At 31.6% G+C, this 21,877-nt stretch overlaps 1 protein-coding gene across 8 annotated transcripts in view; it reads right to left on the bottom strand.

The window, feature by feature from the left end:
* Nucleotides 1-21,877, bottom strand: part of LOC145686323 (U2 small nuclear ribonucleoprotein auxiliary factor 35 kDa subunit-related protein 2-like) — a 497,978-nt gene that overhangs the window by 353,085 nt on the left and 123,016 nt on the right. For 2 of the 8 annotated variants that reach the window (XM_081759531.1, XM_081759532.1), the window contains one exon: nucleotides 19,601-19,740. The exons of the other annotated variants lie outside the window; for them this stretch is intronic. The gene's annotated coding sequence lies outside the window, so the exon portion shown is untranslated. The remainder of the gene's footprint in view (nucleotides 1-19,600; nucleotides 19,741-21,877) is intronic. 8 annotated transcript variants of the gene reach the window in all.

Genomic DNA, 21,877 nt, shown 5'->3' with positions numbered 1-21,877 from the left:
TAGTATTGAAGAACAAATAGTAACAATTCTTTCAGTTTTGTACTTACCTTGTTTGGTTTCAATCTATACTTTCTTGTAGTTAGAATTGTTATAAGACCAAGATATCAATTGGAAGATGTTTCCAATAAAGAAATAAACTTAAGAAAAAAGTTAAGATTTGTTAAGTTTCAAGTTAAGTTTGGATTACTGATATTTACCCTCTTGTACGCTCTCGGTTCAATTTAGCTGTATTTATATGCCTTGGACATTCGAGGCAGAAATTACTAAATCGAGAACCGTTACCTACCAACAAACACAATAGGTGAAACCTAAAAATACGAGCCCTAGGAGTTATAATTTTTGCCAAATTAACTTCCTGCCATTGTGTCCTTCTGCCATTTCGTCCGCTGCCATTTTGTCCTCCTGCCATTCCGTCCGCTGCCATTATGTCCTCCTGCCTTTATTTCCTGCAATTCTGTCCTAAATTCGGTATTATTTTCGAAGTACAACGATTTACGTTAAAACTTCTTGTCCCAGGGCCACTGCAGATCCCAGGTGGGGTCCAACTTAAAAGTTTCAAATGGTAAGGGAGTTTAAGTAGCACATGGTTTGAAACATGCATATTCGTCATGCTTCTCTCGATATCGTTTACGTGAATATAAAAAATATGCGATAAACACACAACTCTGACTTCCTGTTCATACTGCTATACAAAAGTTGAATAATACCTTCAGGACTTTTCTAATTTTACTATACGCAGTTCATACATAAAGTATGCCATACCTGCACCAGTCAGGTTGGGGGCTCTATTGTAACACATTCGTGATGGTTACATTTGTATGCCATTCGTTCGTTTGATCACAATATTTCAAGCAATACCAAATATATACAAGTTCATTTACAAGATTGGCGAGCAGTACCAAACCACGTGTAAAGCATGTCAGTACGTCGAGCTGCGTCAACCTTTGTTGGTTTGGTCACAATATTCCAAGAAATAGCATATGAATATACAAAGTCATTTTTCACGCTGGCAGCCGTATTGGATTACAGACGCTACGTCTTTGATAGTTTGTGGATATCTACTATTGACCATAAACGTAAATACTACATTTCGCTTCTACAACTCCAGTGGTTTGAGCTGGACATGCGTTCGATACATAGTGCGGCATTTTGGTCTCAAGGTATCACGTTTCTGAACACTTCGTATCTTTTCGTCACCTGCTGATCAACATTCATGAAAAATTTGGTTTTCGTAGCTTCAACAGTTTGGTATGCCCATCCTTTCGACATAGGTTTTAAGTAGCCCTCTTGGATTCAAGGTGGCCATAAACTTTTCAATTAAGCTTTTGTTCACATTTTGTCCCTTCGCCATTTTGCACAGGATTTCATCGAGAGTCAAGACTTGCTCGCATCTTCTTTCATTCAACAACAGCTTTCAAACGATGTGCTACTTAACCCCTCTTGTCATTTGAAACTTTTTAGTTGGACCCCACGTGGGACCCTGTGGGGGCCGTGGGACAAGACGTTTTAATGTAAATTGTTCTACTTTGAAAATAATGCCACACGTCCTTTCCTGTTTTCACATTTGTCCCACCGTTCTCGATTTATAGGGGTGGCCATGGACTTTTCAATTAACTTTTTGTTTACATTTTGACCGCCGCCATTTTGCACATGGTTGTCATAGACAGTCAAGACTTGCTCCATTTTCTTTCATTTCAAACACCTTTCAGACGATGTGCTACTTAACTCCCCTTGCCATTTGAAACTTTTGAGTTGGACACCGTCTGGGACCCTGTTGCAAACTTTTTTTTTACACCAAAAATTGTGGGCTTTAAAACAGGGTTGTTTTGTTTAAAACAAAATGTTTAAAACAAATGATTAAAACTTGTTTTAAACATTTGATTTTGTTTAAAACAAATTTTATATACATTTTAAACATTTTGTTTTAAACACGTGTATTTTTAAGACTTGTTTTAAACATATGTTTATTTTTATTTTATTTTTGTAAAAAAAAACCTGCGAGAGAAAGAAAATGTGCTTCCAGGCCCGTAGCCAGGGAGGGGCTAGAGGGGGCACAGCCCCCTCTAAATTATTTTTTAACTGCTCTAAAAAGCATGCTGAAGAGAATTTTCAAACCGACACAAAACCAGTGAAATTCTTGCTATTATATTTACCACATTAAATTCAACTTGGCGAATTCTACCTATTTATATGTAAAATTATATGTTTCTTTGCTAGATGCACCAAACATCTTCAACTGCCCTTACCTATTACAAACATTTGAAACCATGGCATGTTATTGCAACCACGACAAGCATCCAAGAATACCAGGTGCACTTCCAAACAACAGTATCATAGTCAACAACGTTACTTGTGAATATAAGTAAACTGTGATGTCTCTCTTATTTTGGAAGGTAGAAAATTGAGTACAAACGCTCAATAAAACATATACTTCTATTTTGTATTGATATAATCTAAAGTTGATGTATAATTTTGTTTTAATGTTTAAAAATAAATACTTCAATTTTAATTAATATGAAACAAAGTGCCTCGCAAAGAGCTCATATTAAGCGCACAAAAATGAAACAAAAAAATTACGTTCGATTATACATATATAATAGAAATATTTTTTTAAGTTTTTCTATTAATAAATGCAAGTGCTTTGGTCTCAGTATTTTTATCTCATCATTCTTAGGAGTTAATACAAACAAAAAGCCGCAGTAAAGGCTTACGAGAGTAGTAGGACATGGTTACTTTTGGCGCAATTTTGGCCCTTTTTTGTGACCAGATTATTTAGACATAAAATGAATGAAGTAGCGTTATGCGCAAAGTATTCCCATAACTACATTGTTAAAGTGAGATTGAATATGCTTTTATGACATTTAAAATCATAAAAACTTACATCTAAAATATTACAATGGAATCCTACACAAAATATATTTATTGCATCTTAATCTCCAGTTTATAAGCTTTCATTTGACACTTGAATCGTGAAAATCCGTTAATAATTAGTTTTAAAAATTCAATGAGAAGAAATATAACAAATGTAGCATTTACTGGAATAGGTGATCTGTCACTGATTCATTTGAACGATTCCAGCACCAGCACAGGACCCTCCACTCCGATTCTCTTTCTTTTTCCTCACACCAACATACATACATATGCATTAGCCTCTTCCTTCAACAGAACTTTTAGCTAGCAGTGGAGAGATGGCGCTGTACAATGACGTAGTCTCCTTCGGGGAGAATACATCATACATGACGTCATTAATCCGTGACGAAATATCTCTCTAGTCTCTTTCTCTCTTTCCTTCCCATCAACACTCAGCGATACCAGAATATCAGAACTAAATCCTAAGTTGCAAGATAAAAGAAAAAAGTCAGTGTATCCAACTCAACATTTTTTTCGGAACGTTCCAGAATTTTAATTTTTCAAGATATCGCTTTAAAACATATAGGGATGAATTAACCCCATTACTAATAAATATGATAATTGTTAAAAGTGAGTTGGCAACACTGGCAGCCTTACCCCCAAATAACGTTAAAATTCAATAGCTCGGTCCCTAATTAACCGATTTCAAAAATTCAAACGGCAAATGAATACTAATAACATAACCAATTTTATAAAATGCATAAATGGTTGCATAACCCTCAGGATATGTTCCCCTTTTTCAATATCTCTACTAATTTTCATCAAATCGAAAAAATAAAAAATACTACCATAATCACAATAAAATTCTAAGACTTTTTTAAAGAATAACATTTTCCCGAAAACTCAAAAATAAACCCGTAAAAAATTTTCAAATTTCGAATTTGCTATAACATCATCAAATATGAACCGATTTTCAAAATTCAAACGACAATCAATAGGCAAATAAATTTAATATCTATCGAATGTTTTATAGGTTGCATAACTCTAAGGATATACTTACAAAAACTCAAATAAATCCCTTATTTATACATATATCTTTAAAATTCAAATGACATTATGTTCTGTATATCCAAAGGTCTTAGTTTTTTATAGTCTTGATACTATAAAAACACTTATACACTTAAAACATACTTAAAATTACAAGTTCGGATATTGATAATGGAATCTTCTGCTAACCTCGTTCTCAATAGGAAACAACGACCTCTTAAACTCTGTCCACTGATCATAATTCAAGCTCAATAGACAGCCGTTAATATCAAAAACAACTTGAACTTCGGTCTGCACATTTTTCACAATTACATTGAAATTATTAGTAAGTATAAATTTCTTTTGAGGATCCATTCTATTCACTCCATTTTTTACTTCTGACGACATATTTTTGTTCATTTTTATTATTCTTTGGATTCACAAAAATAATCATTTGAAATTCACATACAGAACTCAACAGTTGGATAATTATCTTTTAAACCATTGTATTTGATTTTTATTCCATCTTTAACGATCTCATCAATCATTTTATCTGTTAACTGTTTTGTAAATCTAGGTGGAAGAAACACCTTAACCTCTTCACATTCAACTAAAATGCTCTTTCCAAACTTAGTTTTAATCTTTTCCATTTTCACAATCTTATATTCTGTATTTAATTCTAATTCTCTTAATCCAATAACTTGTTCTTGTTCAAGACTTTCAAGTTTATTTAAAAGCTCAATATGACTCGACATCGTATTTATTATATATAGAAAATCAATGAACACTCTTCAATTTTTATCTTCACAAAAAAATATTTAATCATTTTTTATCAATTTCGTTTTATGGAAAAACTTCCATAAAACAATACAAACATACATTTAACTATCTAAAACTCTTCTACTACTTTCTCATTCTTAGGGTCATATGTAAAGTTCTTTCGTCCAATTAAAATCGCATAACATATAGTATTAGCAGCCAAAGCTTCTGCAAAGTCTACCACAATCTTTATGTTCTCTCATTTACCGATACATTCTTCCTCTTACTACAATTAATCACATACATTGGTCTGTTATCTACAAACCCTTTAGGGCCATAGTACATTTCGGTATTGCCACATATTATTCTCTTAAATGCAGTATCATCTTCGTACATCTTAAAATAATCCCTGTTAGCAATATCTAAGTTTCTTGATTCTTTTGGAAATACCTCATTCCTTCCATTCTTAAGATAGATATTCTTTACCTTACAATGATCAAACTTACTTGCATCTGCTGTTTGTTTGCTACTTCTATCAGTTTGGAACATTACAACTACGAAATCAGGCATATCAAATTGTGTAGAATTAAATTGGGTAGTAACATCAAACTCCAAGAAAGAACCTACAACAGTCCTCTGAACACATTGATAAGTATGGAATGAAAACATTATTTTAGGTTCTTTAAGAATATTCAACTTTAACTTGTTTTCATAATTAGATTCGTATTCAACAATAGGCATTCTTATCTCCATACTTTTTATTGTTATTTTTCCATCATGAGGAGCTGCGGCACCTGCTCCTGATCCAGTCCATTTGTACAAGACATCGTTATTGTTGTTAGCTTTTGTAAATGTTATTCTCAATCCGCCTTTCCACATAACCTCTTTATAATCACTTAAAAAGCGTGGAATTAATCTTGATGGATACAAAACACTAAAGTCCTTTCTTAGACCAAGTTTATCATCTGTTTCAAATCCTGCTTGTTTTAGATATTCAACTTCTGGTTTGGAAATCTTTAATGTTCCAATAGCTGTAGATGTTATTCCTGGTAGTTCAATCTTATCTATAACAACACCATGCTTTCTAACCTCAATTTGAGAAAATAAGAATGGTAGGAAGTTATCTACAAGTTTTATAGTATCATTTGCATCAAATGTTCCTCCAACTGATGCACCAACAACTTCAAAAGTCATATGACAATCTGCTTTGTGTGGATGTATAAAGCCATCCCCACATCGAAATTAAACTCAATATCTTTGTTAGCTTCATTCAAATTATTAAATGTTCTTGTGTTAGCTTTAAAGCTCTGTAACTCGTAACTCTCAACACTATCCATTTATTATAAAAAAATCTTGAAACAACGCTTTTATGGGATATACCCATAAAAGAATCATACATAATAACATTTAAAAACTTATAATCCCCATCCTAACTTAACCTTAGCATTCATAGCAGTACCAACTCCAAAAGCAGCTAATCGTTCACCAATTGATGCATCACTACTAAATGCTCTATTCCATGCTTTAGTTTCTAGTTCCTTATCTGCAATATGTCTTGACTCTGTATCTTTATTGTCTCTGTAGTATATATCGTGTTCTTTACAAGCCTCATCTAATAGGTTAATACCTTCATCACCTCTTTCTAATCTTTCTTGGAGCTTAGTCCCAGGCCCGCAAAATCTAAAACCTGGAATATGTAATTCAACTGGAAGTTTATTAATCAAATCAATTACTAATACTTTTCCAAGCTTCTCATCATTCCAGAATCGTGGTGGCAATGTATTTAAGATCTTAATCAAATACCCTATACCTTTTGGATCATTAGGAATAAATTGTGAAAGCTTATTATTAATCATACTTACTATACCTACTTTCTCATTATAAAAGATTATTACCAGCCTTTTCTTCTCCATCTATAACTATTAACCGATCAATTAACTTTCTCACATCATCCATCCATATATATTCTTTAGGTATCTCTGTATATTGTTTAATTCCTTCACCAGTCCTTTTAGGCGTCGTGTTCTATTTAGGAGTCGGCGGTAAAGATGGTTTAATATAATTATCCCAAATAGGCTTGATAATATTAATGTACTTAGAACCTCTACTAGATGCTACATTTTTTATCTCGATTATATTTTTGGAAGCCAGCATCTGATTCTATTATTATTTCCTTGTACTGTTCAAAATTGTCATCATCATAATCTTCAATGGTTTTACTAGTATTCATCGTTAACAATTCCCATAGACCTGTTCCTTTATAAGTTTTACCATTAATTATCAAATCATCACCATTCACTTTAACTTCAGAATTTCCTACCTTATTTATTATTCTTCCATCTTCTTCTACAGTTCTTATTCCAAATACACTATCATTTCTTTCACTATAATATTTCGTCGCAATCTTACCAAATGATTGGGCTGTTGTTAAAGGCTCTACTCCTTCCACTCTGTCTTTAATTTGTTTTCTCATTTGTTTCATTTCTTCCGTTATAGGCGTATCACTACTACTTGGAGAACTATCATAAGTTATCTTTTTAGGTGTTTCTAGTAGACTAGGATCTATTGAAGCCGACTTATGTACAACTGGAAAAAGTTCAGTTATTAGATTTTTATTTTGTTCTGCTACTTCCTTGATCTCACTTCCCAAGTTTTGAATAGCATCAATTACGGGTTGTTCTCGTGTCTTAAATTTATCATATATACCTGCTCTTTCTTTCTTCCAAGATTTGAAGCCCGTTATCAAGAACTCCTTTAACTTGATATTCTTATTAATTTCTTAATCATACATTTATTATATAGAAAACGAACAAAAGTTAGTAAACGTCAATAAACGTGAAAAAACGTCAATAAACGTCAATAAACGTGAAAAACGTCAATAAACGTGAAAAAACATCAAACGTTTATAAAGTGTTTTATCTTGTTCCTATACTTACCATTGTTTACCTTCCTTGTCATATCAATTACTATAAAACCATAATCTTCTTGCCAACATTTTGAACATGTCTCTTTAAATTTATCATAGGACATCTCCAACAAACTCATTATACACATGTTTAAGATTAGTATCATCTTGTCTGAATATGCATAGGAAGTTAACGTTCTCTTATAAGCTGTTTAGGTACTTTTGAATATGTTTGCGCACGATAGAAACAGTCTAAATGTCTATGCCTACCTCTTGTAAAGTAATTTCTAACAGTATCTTGATTCTCTAAAATGTAATCATCAAACACAACGACAGAGTATTTTTCACATTCATCAATAGGTACAATAGAATCATTACCGCTTAAGAACGTTGCTATTTGCTTCTTAAACTTTAGTTCTGCTTTTTCAAATCGATCTTTTAACTGCTCATACTTTGGCTGATTCATGCTTTTAGAATATATATAGAAGTAATTATTGTTTAACCAACCTGGCTGTAATAAAAAATTAAATAGCAAAAACGTCTTACCACAGCCAGATGGACCCACTATAAGACATCGAATATCATCAGGTATAAGTTCTCCATTTCTTTTTTTAGCTGTTGTTTCTTTTATCATCTCTTTTACATCCCAATTAATAGTTTTCTTACTCATTTATTATAGAGAAATACGTCTCTTTTATGATCTTATATCTTTAAGTTGTTCTCTGATCTTAAGAAACGTATCTTTTATATATTCATTATCCATTTCACCATTTAATGTTATTATCATCTCTAACTGTTCTTTAAATGAGTTAATACAAGTGACAATGGTTTTATATTCGTCTTTTCTTTTGCTTATGTTTAACTTAGAAGATAAACCTGTTATTATAGCACTTTCAGTTGCAAGAGACGTTGTTAATATTGAGTAAATTGTTACAGGTATAAAAATATTAATAAATCCAGTTGTTGCAGAAAGTATAACCGATAACGTAATCAAAGTGTAGTACGCATATTTAACAATTCGTAGTTTTCTTTTTCTTCTTTAAACTATATCCTAACTTTTGAATGACATCTATTAACTTGATTACTTTCTCTCTTGGAATATCTCTAGGTAAATCAAACTCATTCATTTATTATATAATAAATGGCTAAGGTATTTAAGATAACGAATGATACTTCTGTTTTAAAGAAGAAACTCCATTACGAATTAGACAACAGTAGCAACTATTTAAGTAGGACTAGTTGGGTTTTACACAACATACTTAACTCCAAACATTACAGAAAGAAATAATAAATTAACATTTTGTAGTAACATTCCTGACTTTCCTAATCTTAGAAAAACTTATAGTTCAACCTGGTCAATATAATTTAAAAGAATTAGAAGAATATATTAAATCAAATCTTCCATACGCCACCGATGCTTTTGAAAATATTAAATTTACTGAGGACATAGAGAAAAATAGAGTTAAAATATTTAGCGGGCATTGTGATATAATCTTAGACACCATTAATAACGTATTAGGTTTTAGTGAGAAAAACTTGACCAAAAACATAGAACATGTTGGAGATAAGACACCAAAGTTTCACCCATTCGATACAATTATTGTTCACTGTAATATAGCAGATGGTATGTTTGTTAAATATACAGAATACACACATAGAGAAACAGGAATTATAGCATCATTTAAAACAGATGCTGAGTTTAAACAGTATTATTTATGAGCCTACTTATCCATTATTTTTCCCTATATCTAAAGACAAGGTTGACAATTTTGAGATAAGGATAACAGATGGGAATGATTCCTTAATTGATTTTGGTGGAGCTACAACAACTGTACTTTTACAAACTAAGATTTTCTCTTAAATAAATAGGAAGATGTGTTCTATTAAAGGTTGTATGTTTAGCGTTCCTTACAACGAACTAAAGGATTTAAATATCGATCATGTATTAACAAAGAAACAACTTAGTGATAAATCTAAGAAAATTAAAGAAGGTAAAGGAATGGATTTAACTTTAACTACTAAACAAATGAAAAAGATTAAGAAAGAGCATATGGGCGGTTTTATTTTTACAATTCCAGCCATTTTAGCAGATTTAAGAGCAGTTGGTTCATTAGCAGGTGGTGCAGCAGCGATTACTAAAACTGTACTGGATGCTAAGAAGCATAAACAAGAACTTGAAGAACAAAAGAGACACAATATGGCTATGGAAGAAAAGCAGGGGGCAGGTAAACCAAAGAAGTCAAAAAACTAAAACCATTGACCAAGTTCGATATAGAGAGGTTGGTTAAAGAATTAAAGATAAAACGATTTAAAGGTCTATTTATGAGTGATGAACTTCCACAAAAACCCTATGTACATGAGTGTGGTATAGTTAACCTCGATAGATCAGAAAACATTGGTACTCATTGGATATGCTATTGGAAAGATAACATAAAGTACGTGTTCGATTCTTATGGTGGTGTTCCTCCTAAGCAGCTAGTACAATATCTTGGTACCGAAAACTTATTTTACAATGACGAACGAATACAAGACTTTAATTCAGTTATATGTGGTCATCTTTGTGTTAAGGTTTTAAATCTTCTAAATCAAGGGTATTCCTTTAGTGATGTTATGTATATGATTAAAAATGATTAAGTTTAAGTACGTTTATGGTTTACATCCATAAAAGTTTTTTTTAAGATAAATATGGAAGCTATACACAATAGATTTTGATTATTTTGAGAAGCATGAGGATGAACTAGATCCACTAGTTAGTTATAATTTTTATCAGTATTTTGAACAAGTTAGTGAGATAGACTTAAAAGATAAAAACAACGTATATAATGTTATTGATTTATGGAAAATGTTAATACCTAAATTTTTGTACACGGAAGAAGAGTTGGAAAAGTTACGTCCAATAATTACGTTAAAGGAGTTGTTGTCAAATTATAGCTCTAGACCATTAGAGTGCAGTAATTGTGGTAGTAAGTCATTAACAAAAGGTATGAGTAGATACATTAGTGATGATTGTTCTGTAGAGAGTGGTTGGGTTTACAGTACTAATGAAGGAATGAAAGCTGCTTGCGTAAAACCATGGTATGATACTATAAAAAGATTTAAGTTGCAGTTATCTCGTTTGCAAGCTTTACAGGATAAAATTATTTCTAAAGATGTGTTCAAAGTGTTAAATGATGAATTTAGAGATATACCAAGAGATTTATTATCAACAAAAGATGTTCTAGAAGTACTAAAGAAAAACAAATACACAAAATATTATGATGATGTTTATTTAATACACTATCACATTACCGATCAAAAACCATTAAAATTACAACATATGGAAGAAACACTTATAAACGAGTTTGAAAAGTTACATGAGATCTTTATAGAACTGTATCCAAAAAGACTATTGTTTATTAACTTAAAATGTGTACTGTACTATCTGTTGAAACAGCATGATGTTTATGTTGATATTGTTTTTGAGCACTCACTTAAACAAATAGAGATGTTAAAGAAATGTTTTGAAAAATTAGGATGGACATTTTCTGTATAATAAATAAGTATGGATATATTTGGTAATGTTAAAGATAGAAAAGATAATGTTGATATTAGTGAAGAAAAATTAAAATTGTTGGAGAATTTAAATGATGATGTTAGCGTAAGTCAACTTAGATCAATAGAAACCCAATTAGAGAACGATAGAAAACGATTTGAAGATGTATTAGAAACGTTACAAGAAACATACATAAAGAAAGAAGATTTCCAAAAGGTTAGGATGGATACTAGTAAATTGATTATGCAGAAAGAAACTATACCATTTTTTATGTCGATTGAGAATTAAAATTGTTAAGGAGCCAATCTTTAAAATATTCAATCTTTCTAATGGTTACACATTTCTTTATAATGGGAAAATAATGCACATGGAATTAAGTTTGGATAAATACTTTTTAGACATATATTTAGGTAATACTTTGATTGGAAATTTACCTTTTAGCTTTAACAAGAATGATATAATTACGATTAAACCAAATAAAAATTCAGCTATGGAAGAATGTCAATTCTTGTTTGTTATAATGTACATAGAAAGAGAGCTTTCCTAAGGACGTTTGCTATATAATAAATATGGATATTTTTGGTAATGTTAAAAGTATAATGGATAGAATCACGTTGATATTGAAGACAGGCACGAGTTGAAGTCTTTTACAGACGTCGGGAAAATCGACCGTTGTGTAGATGTTAAAACAATCTTTATCAACGAGTCTGGCTTATATTCACTTGTGCTCTAGTTTTACTGTGTAAGATGAGTTTTTGAAGTTCCTAGAATCCCGGGAACTTTGAAGTTTGTTGATTTTCTATACAATAAATGATGATGATGTATTGTGTTAAGTGTAAGAAATTGACAGATACGGAGAAAGATACCATTAGGATAGAACAAAGAATGGAAGATATCTAAAGAAAGGTATTTGTTCTGTTTGTGGTGTTACTAAAACTCAATTCGTTAAAAAGCCTGATTGACTAGAAGAAGGTAAAGGTGTTAGAGAAGACATTATAGAAGAAATTCACAAACCATCTAGAAAAAACTTTGAGAGATTAAGTGTAGTTATAAAAGGTATCGATGATCTTTGGCAAGCTGATCTTGTTGAAATGGATAGTGGAGTATTAAAAGGTGTTTCAAAATTAAATAGAGGCTATAAGTATCTGCTAACGATTATAGATGTGTTCTCTAAATATGCGTTTGCTGTTCCTGTTAAAGATAAGAGTGGTAAAAATGTTACAGAAGCATTCGAATCCATATTAAGAACGAGAAAACCTAGTAACTTACAAACTGATCAAGGTAAAGAGTTTTACAATAAAGAGTTTAAGAAGTTAATGGATGAAAATAAGATTAATCATTACTCAACCTATAGTGGTAAGAAAGCTTCTGTTGTCGAGAGATTCAATAGAACACTTAAACAAAACACGTGGAAAAGGTTCACAACACAAGGAAATTATAAATGGATAGAGATATTACCAACATTGATTAGTGAGTATAATAATAGAGTACATAGAACAATTGGTTTAAAGCCTATAGAAGTTAATAAGAAGAATGAGCGAACAATATTGGAGAAAGTGTATAAGAAAGAATATAAGCGTGTTAAACCCAAATACAAATTAGGTGATCATGTTCGTATAAGTAAATCGAAAGGGTTATTTGAAAAAGGATATACACCTAATTGGTCAACAGAAGTATTTGTTATTAGTGAAGTTATTCCGTCCAATCCGCCTACATATAGAATTAAAGATTTAGAAGAAGAGGATGTACAAGGTAGATTTTACGAATCAGAACTATTAAAGACGAAACATCAAGATGAATACTTGGTGGAAAAGGTGTTAAGAAAAAAAGATGATAAAGTATATGTTAAATGGCTAGGTTTTGATGACTCACATAATAGCTGGATAGATAAAAGTAATGTTGTAATGTAAATATAAATGTTGTCTTTTAAGGTTATTCCATAAAAGGCTGGTTTGACAAAATTCAAAGTTCCCAGGATTCCGGCCACTTCAAAAACTCATCTTACACAGTAAAGACCAAGAAAGCACTTGATATTATAGACGATGAAGACAAACAAAACTTTACTAATATGGACAAGGGGGTTTTACCCCCCTATAAACCTCTTAATGAAGCAGAAGAAAAATATCCAAATCATGTAATAATATATGAAAAGTTTAGAGATCCTAACAGTATTAAGCTGTTCAACCTAATGCAGCAAGAACTAGATATTCGTAAAGGTAAAGGCAATGAGTTTTGGACATCTCTATCAGAAGAAGAATTGATTAACAGTATAGATCGCTTGTATGATAGGTTATTATCTGATAATTAAGGCTACAACTTTTATGATATAATAATCATAAAAGTTAATGAGTTAAACATTAAACAAACCATCTGTTATAACATCGAATGCTAAATTCAATATACTACCTAAATCGGGATTATTATGATATTTTCTTATTATAACTCTCCAATCTACGTAATGTCTAAATGAACATATAAACTCTACAGAGAGGTGTTGATAAATTGAGATGTTATGCCAATGAACTCTGTCTTTGAACTCTGCAATAAATCCTTCTGTTAAATTTTGAAATATTGAAATTGCTTCCCAATCTACTTTGTCAGCGTAATCTCTTATAAGGTTTTCTGATAATTGTCGAGTTCCAGATAAGCACCCCCAAGAAACTTTATCTGCATGTTCTCGTATAAAGGCTTCAGAGAGTTTGTTTCCATAAGATATAGCATCAAAATCAACTTTATCTATAAACTCATTAATAAATTCTTCAGATAAGTCTTGATTATACGATACTTCTTCCCAATCAACTCTATCTTAAAATTCTCTTATAAAGTCTTCTGATAAGTCTTGGCTTCCTGAAATAATCTCCCTATCAATTCTATCTGCAAATTCTCTTATAAACTCTTCCGATAACTTTTTCCATAAACATATTTCACTCAAATTAACTTTCTCCTGATATTTGCGTATGAAATCTTCTGTAATGTGATCATAGTTATATTCCCCCTCATAATCATCATAACCTATTGATAACCATTGTTCATCAGTCAGTGAATCTAATATCTCATCAGACAAATTCATAACGTTTGCATAGAGAATGTTTTGTATGAGAAATGAGTTCTTTTCTTTAGTGGCTTTCTTGAATAAATGATCTAACATACCTATGGACACGCTAAAATTTATTTTGTCTTCATCATTATAACCACCAATATCTAAATGTTTACATACACAATCAAATATAGGTTTGTAAGATAATATTTCCTTAGCGCTAGTCATATTCACCTGCTCGTTTTTATTCTTAGATTTTTTAAATTTATCTCATTTCTGTTAGTTTTCTATATAATAAATATGGAAAAAGAATTTAATTTATTACATGATAGACTTAAACTAATTCATCATGATCTTAAACTCTTAGCAGCACTACTAGAGAAGCAAATACTGTTAAAGGAAAAAGAATTATTAATAATGCAACAAAAACAACTGATTTGAGTAGTGATGATGAATATAAATATGGTAGTGATGATTATGATGATGATCATGAGTAAGTTTACAAAAATGATTTAATTTTTTAAATTTCAAGACCAAGAGCTTCTAACTGTGACCGATGTTAGCGGAGCAATATGGTTCGAAGGTAAGGACGTTGCTAAAATTTTAGAGTATGGGAAGACAGCTGATGCCATTTAAAACAACGTCAAAGAAAAATATCAAAAAGAATTCAAGGATCTGGGGCCCACCAGCACTGGACCTTTCAAACATACAAACTTCGGTTGTTATCCATCTCTTAAACTCTTTAGCTTTGGGCTTCTTTGATAACACTAAGGAATACAGACCAGACTCGTTGATGAAGATTGTATGTTGTTGCGGATTAACGTGGGTCCCGTTTTCCGGGAGTCGTATTTGTTTGTATGTAACTTTGTCTTCTTCAAACATCTGATTTGAGTAGTGATGATGAATATAAATATGGTAGTGATGATTATGATGATGATGATGAGTAAGTTTACAAAAACGATTTAATTTTAATATGTGTATATGTGACTTTGATGGGTTATTCTCATTAAAGTCGTGTTCTAATACAACGCGTAATATGTAGACAATGGCAGGAGTGTACAATGTTAAGCGTTGTATTAGGATATATGGAAGTAAAAATAGTACAAAAATGAACTGAAATAATCCGGTGAAGATAAAAATTGAGCATAGTAAGATTTTCTATATAATAAATAGGATGAATAATTATAATAAATTTACTGTAATAGAGTTAAGACGACAATGTAAAGAGAGGGGGATCAGAAGATATTCCCGATTAAGAAAAGCAGAACTAATAAACCTTCTTAAACAATATGATGATGAACAAAGCAGAAGACAGATTAGAGATATATTCCCATTTAAACAAGAAGTAATTGAAGAACCAAGAATCAAAGTTGAATCAATACCAATCGATGTAAAACGTCAGAACAATGCATTAAAATCAAGATTAGAAACATGGAGATTTACAACAGATTACAAACCATAAGATCCACTTGAACAATATATTACTGCAACATCTAAAGCCATATTAAACAGATTACAAATTAGCTTAAGTAAACATAGTTCATTGAAAGCTAATCTTTATATAAGTTGTACATATAAGAAAGGTGAAGAAACTCAAAACTTCTATTTTAACACTGAAAACCAAGAAATATATCAATCAAGTAATTTAAAAGAAGAAATAACTAAAATGAAACAAAGATTAAGAACAAGAATGGATGAGTTCCAAGCTACAGGTTCTGGCTGGGCTCTTATAAACATTAACTTTTTTCAACTAGCAATCGTCAAATATACACCATATAGAGGATCGACATACATAGAATTACCTAAACAAATTCAAAACCAAAAGGCAATGAAAATGAAATCTTTGAGTTTTACGTCCCACGATTATGCCGGTTAGGCTAAAGGAGACGGTGATTATGAGAGATGAGTGAAATGGTGGAATGAAGAAAGTGGGAGGAAACGGGAGAACCCCGAGAAAACCCACGAGCACGGTGTTTGTCCACCACAAAGTTCACTTGGCGGGGGCTGGGATCGAACCCGGGACCGCAAGCACCAGAGGTGAACGCTCTACCACTGAGCCACCGCGCCCCCCACAAAAAGGCAATAATTAATGTAAAGAATGAAGATGAAAAATGTTTCTTATATTTAATTTGTTCTGCACTACACCCAGTTAATAAAGATCCACAACGACCTTCCAAATACAAGCAAGTCGCTAAATACTTAGAATCTAAACTGAAAAATATTCATTTTCCTGTAAAACTAAGCGATATTCCGAAAGTTGAAAAATTACTTAATATTTCTATAAATGTCTATGCGTATGATAAAGACTATTCAATCTATATACTACATCACACACAAAATAAGAAAGAAAATCATGTCAATTTATTATATATAAAAGAACAAAATGAAGAGCAAGTTAAAACATACTATTGTTGGATTAATGATTTAAGCAGACTAGTATGTACACAATTAACTAAAAAGAGAGCTCGAAAATATTTATGTGATAGATGTTATAATTTTACTCTCAAAACGCTTTAAATAAACATGAACAAGATTGTTCGTTAAATTAGCCGGTAAAAATAATAATGCCTGAAGAAGGTAAATGTGTTGAATTTAAAAACTACCAATACACAATGAAAATGCCTTTTGTTATTTATGCTGATTTTGAATGCTTGTTACATAAAGTTACGGGTTGCGAAGAATGTTATCCGGTTAACGAGCCATATACAAAGAAATATCAACAACATAAACCATCTGGATTTTGTTATTATGTAGTAAAGAGCGATGGAAGTAAAACTAATCCTGTTTTGTATAGAGGTAAGAACGCTGCTAATAAATTTATAAGACTTAACAAAAGAAGCTAAACACATATCGAACATATACAAACAAAATAACGAATTACCATTAACAAAAAGTCAGAGAAGAGTTCAATGAATCTGAATGTTGTTATTACTGTAAGCAGAAGTATACTAAAGAAAATTATAAAGTTAAACATCATGATCATATCACAGGAAAATTTGTAGCACCACTATGTAATAACTGCAATTTAAAAGTTAAAGTACCAAAGTTTGTACCAGTGATCATACATAACTTAACAGGATATGACTCTCACTTGTTTATAAAACAACTTGGATGTAATAAAGAAGAAATAGATCTAATACTCAATAATGAAGAAAGATACATATCATTCAGTAAAAAGGTTGGAACTATTAAATTGAAATTTATAGATTCATTTAGATTTATGGCTTCTAGTTTAGACAAATTGTCATCGAACTTGAAACCTGAGCAAATGATACATACCCAACACTTTTATCCTAATCGAGAACAGTTTCAGCTTGTAATAAGAAAAGGTGTTTACCCATATGATTATGTTAACGATTGGGATAGGTTTAGAGAAAGAAAATTACCACTAAAAGAAGCATTCTTCAACAAGCTTATGAACACACATATAAGTGATGAAGATTATGAACATGCAAAGTATGGGAAACATTCGACATTAAGAATCTCGGACAATACCATCATTTATTTTTAAAAACGGATGTATTATTGTTAGCATATATATTCGAAAACTTTAGAGAAACATGTCTTAAAGCTTATGACCTTGATCCTGCTTGGTATATGACGGCACCAGGTTTAGCTTAGGATGCAATGTTAAAGATGACAAATATAAAATTAGAATTGTTGTGGGATTATGATATGGTATTAATGGTAGAGAAAGGTATAAGAGGTGGGATTAGTCAATGCTCAAAAAGATATGTTAAAGCAAATAATAAGTATATGGAAGATTATGATAAGAATAAAGAAGATTCTTACTTAATGTATCTAGATGCCAATAACTTGTATGGGTGGGCAATGAGTCAATATCTACCGTATAAAGGATTTAGATGGTTAAGTGAAGACGAGATTGAAGAAATAGATTTCACAAATATACCTGATGATTCTGATACTGGTTACATATTAGAAGTTGATCTTGAATATCCTAAAGAATTACATGACTATCACAAAGACTATCCATTAGCTCCTCAAAACATATGTCCGCCTGGTTCAAAACAATCAAAGCTATTAACAACCCTATATGACAAAGAAAAATATGTAATTCACTATCGAAACCTAAAACAATGTCTCACTTGGATTAAAACTTAACAAGATACATCGAGTAATAGAGCTCGAACAATCAGATTGGTTAAATAAATATATCGATTTAAACACACAAATGAGAACGAAAGCAACAAATGATTTTGAAAAAGACTTTTATAAGCTCATGAATAATTCAGTATTTGGGAAAACTATGGAGAATATTAGAAAGAGAGTTAATATTAAACTTGTAAGTGATGAGAAAAAATACGAGAAGCTTGTAGCAAAACCGAATTATGAGAGTACTACAGTTTTTACGGAAAATTTAGTAGCAGTTCACATGAACAAGGTTAAAGTGCAATTTAACAAACCAATTTGTGTTGGTATGTCAATTCTAGATTTGTCAAAATATTTAATGTATGATTTCCATTATAATGTGATGAAACCAAAATATCAAGACAAAATAGAAGTATGTTATACAGATACCGATAGTTATATATACCATATCCAAACAGATGTGTACGAGGACATGAAAAATTACATTGATTACTTCGACACGAGCGATTACCCTAAAGATAACAAATATAAAATACCACAAATCAATAAAAAAAATACTTGGTAAGATGAAGGATGAAATTAAAGGCACAATCATAGAAGAGTTTGTGGGTTTAAGAAGTAAGATGTACAGTATAAAAGCACCTCAAATAGATTTAACAGATAAAGACTTTAAAGGTAAGTTCGATAAAGAAAAGTGTTGTAAGAAAGCTAAAGGTGTTAAGAAGAGTGTCGTGTATAAAGAACTTACATTTAACGAATATAAGGACTGTTTGATTAGCCAAAGAGAATATTATAAGAAGATGAATTTGATTAGAAGTTATAAGCGCGATTTGTACAGTATAGAAGTAAATAAGTTAGCTTTAAGTTGTGTGGATGATAAGAGATGTGTTTTAAAGGATGGAATCAATACCCTACCATGGGGTCATTATAAGTTAGAAGAAAAATGAAATATATATACAATTCATTTATATAATAAATGCCTAAACAAAACATAATAAAATTAGACTATTTTCGATATTATTGCACAATATGTAAATCAATTGCAACGCAAACTAAAAAAGAATGTGCAAGTGACTTCTGTAGCTTTGGAAGATGTAGTAGTTGTGAAAATTATGGATATGATTATATTTGTAAATGCGTAGAATAATTTAGTTGTAGTTTTAGATGTAAGTTTTTATGATTTTAAATGTCATAAAAGCATATTCAATCTCACTTTAACATTGTAGGTATGGGAATACTTTGCGCATAACGCTACTTCATTCATTTTATGTCTAAATAATCTGGTCACAAAAAAGGGCCAAAATTGCGCCAAAAGTAACCATGTCCTACTACTTACGAGAAATTAATAATTTGTAAAACAATACTACAAAATAGCCCTTACCGCTGGTCTAGTGAATAGAGCGCGCTTGTTTGAATGTAATCTCGGTGTTTGATACCCGTGGAATCCTTGAAATCGAGAGCAATGTGATGGTTCGTATTCCACTTTAAACTGCAAGCTTTGCGTTTTTTAGAGCCTCGGTACTGAAAAAAAATATGCTAAATTTTAACAAACAAGCAAACAAGTTGGCCTTCTACAAAATGAGAATGTGAAAGAAAATAGTGTTTCTTTTTATTTAGATAGAAACATAATAAATTAATTTTAATGAACATATAATGATGCCATTATACAATAAAAGTTAATTGGAGTTTTGTTCTGACAAAAAAGTCTATGTCAAAATATTCTGTTTATAATATTTTGTTTTCTGCAAATGGAACAATCCTGATTAATGGAGATGTGCTCACTCTAACATTCAGTTAATTAGCTTTTGTTTCGTGTAAATGCGACGTACAATGACGTTCCTCATCTACGTTTACCATAGCACTATATTGCCCCAAGCACCTCAATTGTATTGCATCTTTTTTTATCTTTGTTAATGATCAATATTCTTAATCTTGAATTTGTGTACCGTAATATTGTCAATACAGAATATTATGTATAAAAGAAACTATAGCTGTTACAGATTCGGTAAATAATAAATAAGTATGCAATTTTATGGTGTTGTATCATGTCTTAATCATTGGCCCTCAGTATTCACTTCTGTCCCCCTAAGAAATCAGGCTGGCTCCGGGCCTGAGTATTTCTCATTCAAAAGATTATTTTCTTCCCATGTGAATGTTTTCATTTCTTGTGGCTACAGCAGGTCAATTTGGTGATCTACAATTTATTTTGCCTCTTTTTTCCCTTGTTTTTAACGTTTCTCGTATTGTTTAAATGCTTATCAGTTAACTTGCAAAAGGTGTCGTAGTCGAAGGTTAGACTACTTATAGAACTGATAGTAAAAACTAAATAAAAGAATTATCATGGAAACAAGTTTTTGTGTTGTATTCAGAAAACAAACAAAGGGTTCTTTGCTAAATTGTGCTTCTGAAATATCGCAGGCACTCGTTGACTCTCAGTTGGTTCTCAGTTTCCATACATACATATTTTAGAGAAAGAAAGAATCCGAAACGAAAGAAAGAAAACCTGCGTGACAAGGTGCAATCTTGAGTTTTATGTGATTGCCGCTGAAAAGGGGCGTCCGTTTAGAGGTCATCCGCCCCTACCCTGAATTTCAGCTGCTGAGAGCGTAATGCAGATTTCCTGAGCTAAATATGTACGGACGTGTGTGTGTGTGTGTGTGTGTACACACACACACACACACACACAAAAAGAAAAAGTGAAGTCCTTCTACCGAACAAATACGGACTTTGAACACAATATCTATTGACCGGAAGGAACTATAGGCCTAAATTGCTCTCTTGTTTTTTTTTTTTCAAAGGTTTTACTAATTTCGAGTTTCGGGCCTACTTAAAATTCTGGAAATTGGGCCTAAGCAACTTCCCAGTTTTGATAATCCATATTTCATCCGTATTTATTCGGTGTAAGGACCCCAAACTTGTTATGTTGGACATTGTTTATCAAAAGGTTTCTAAAACTGCCTTACTGCCCCCAAAATCTGATATTCATGGTAGGCTGCTCTCTTGCACCAATGACGCCCCTGTCTAGTGGCAGTAATATGAAACTCTCCCACGCCCTTTCACGTGGATTTCGTTTCATTTATTTCGGACTCTTGACTACGAAGATATTACGTTTTGAAATAGAATTCATTTGCTGAGCAAAACTGGACCTTATTGAAAATGGACTTGGATCCATTGTGCTCTGAACGCCCTAAATATTCCTTTTCTTCAATAAATTATTGACTTGAAAAAAAGCAACCAATTACATAAGTTTGCAGAAAATATTCTAAAGTTAACACAACGTGAAGTGTACTTCAAATATTACTTTTCGAAAATTTTATTAGCATCAGCGTTCTTAAATAGTAACCAAATTTTGCAACTGAAATCTCACCCGCCTCCATGAAACGTGAGTTTAGCCCCTAAGGGCATAACTAGGAAACGTTCAGAAACAGTAACCCCAAAATGACTTGTCTTATTTCGAGTTCGCAGAACCGTTTGTTATAATCAGACATAATAGTAAATTTTACCCAGTTACACCCAGGAACAGTAAATTTTAGTTTAACTATCTTTGTTTTTAAAAATTCTCACAACTAAATAGTTAAACAAATGATTCCGCAGAACAAAGTATAAGCGGTTTATTTCTTAATCTCAAATGCTCAGATATCAAGAATGAAAACTGGGA

The sequence above is a fragment of the Thermobia domestica genome, chromosome 5, assembly GCF_964235325.1.
Source record: "Thermobia domestica chromosome 5, izTheDome1.hap1.1, whole genome shotgun sequence".
Taxonomy (NCBI): domain Eukaryota; kingdom Metazoa; phylum Arthropoda; class Insecta; order Zygentoma; family Lepismatidae; genus Thermobia; species Thermobia domestica.
This window is presented reverse-complemented; position numbering and strand designations above follow the sequence as displayed.